At 48.3% G+C, this 1,318-nt stretch overlaps 2 non-coding genes across 2 annotated transcripts; both read left to right on the top strand.

The window, feature by feature from the left end:
- Positions 1 to 317: 317 nt before the first annotated feature.
- On the top strand, positions 318 to 436 carry LOC119347398. The gene has a single exon (XR_005168306.1). It is a non-coding gene; the product is annotated as a 5S ribosomal RNA (ribosomal RNA).
- Positions 437 to 803: 367 nt separating this feature from the next.
- Positions 804 to 922, top strand: LOC119347397. Its single transcript, XR_005168305.1, has one exon. It is a non-coding gene; the product is annotated as a 5S ribosomal RNA (ribosomal RNA).
- The last annotated feature ends 396 nt before the right edge of the window (positions 923 to 1,318 follow it).

Here is a 1,318-nt window from a genome sequence, read left to right as displayed (position 1 = left end):
TATATATTAATCCCGTTATATTATTTTTGACGTTTGCGATATGTTTAAGCTCGATGCTCATTGCTCGCGCGTCTTGGGGCGGCTTTGTGGCGCGAAGAGCGCTTTCTGAAAGGGGTGGAAAAAACTCGTGTTGCTGCGGTATGGAGGGAGGGGTGGAAACCGTGGAAAACTCGTCTCCGTGATTGAGCGGGAGAGTAAGTAGTATAGGACATTATCCATTGTTAGGGAACGGTTGTAATGGTAATGAGAATGTAGAATCGTCTTTGGAGCGGACCTGGGAGTGGCAAGCATAAGGGACGAAGACGGGGAAACATGTCGGATGCGGTCATACCAGCACTAAAGCACCGGATCCCATCAGAACTCCGAAGTTAAGCATGCTTGGGCGAGAGTAGTACTAGGATGGGTGACCTCCTGGGAAGTCCTCGTGTTGCATTCCTTTTATAATTATTTTTTGCGCCTTGTGACAAACATATCGCACGTGCGCGATATATATTAATCCCGTTATATTGTTTTTGACGTTTGCGATATGTTTAAGCTCGATGCTCATTGCTCGAGCGTCTTGGGGCGGCTTTGTGGCGCGAAGAGCGCTTTCTGAAAGGGGTGGAAAAAACTCGTGTTGCTGCGGTATGGAGGGAGGGGTGGAAATCGTGGAAAACTCGTCTCCGTGATTGAGCGGGAGAGTAAGTAGTATAGGACATTATCCATTGTTAGGAAACGGTTGTAATGGTAGTGAGAATGTAGAATCGTCTTTGGAGCGGACCTGGGAGTGGCAAGCATAAGGGACGAAGACGGGGAAACATGTCGGATGCGATCATACCAGCACTAAAGCACCGGATCCCATCAGAACTCCGAAGTTAAGCGTGCTTGGGCGAGAGTAGTACTAGGATGGGTGACCTCCTGGGAAGTCCTCGTCTTGCATTCCTTTTATAATTATTTTTTGCGCCTTGTGACAAACATATCGCACGTGCGCGATATATATTAATCCCGTTATATTGTTTTTGACGTTTGCGATATGTTTAAGCTCGATGCTCATTGCTCGAGCGTCTTGGGGCGGCTTTGTGGCGCGAAGAGCGCTTTCTGAAAGGGGTGGAAAAAACTCGTGTTGCTGCGGTATGGAGGGAGGGGTGGAAACCGTGGAAAACTCGTCTCCGTGATTGAGCGGGAGAGTAAGTAGTATAGGACATTATCCATTGTTAGGAAACGGTTGTAATGGTAGTGAGAATGTAGAATCGTCTTTGGAGCGGACCTGGGAGTGGCAAGCATAAGGGACGAAGACGGGGAAACATGTCGGATGCGATCATACCAGCACTAAAGCACC

This window comes from Triticum dicoccoides, unplaced genomic scaffold, assembly GCF_002162155.2.
Source record: "Triticum dicoccoides isolate Atlit2015 ecotype Zavitan unplaced genomic scaffold, WEW_v2.0 scaffold66710, whole genome shotgun sequence".
NCBI classification, from domain to species: Eukaryota; Viridiplantae; Streptophyta; class Magnoliopsida; order Poales; family Poaceae; genus Triticum; species Triticum dicoccoides.
Note: the sequence above shows the minus strand (reverse complement) of the source record. Positions and strands in the feature narration are given on the sequence as shown.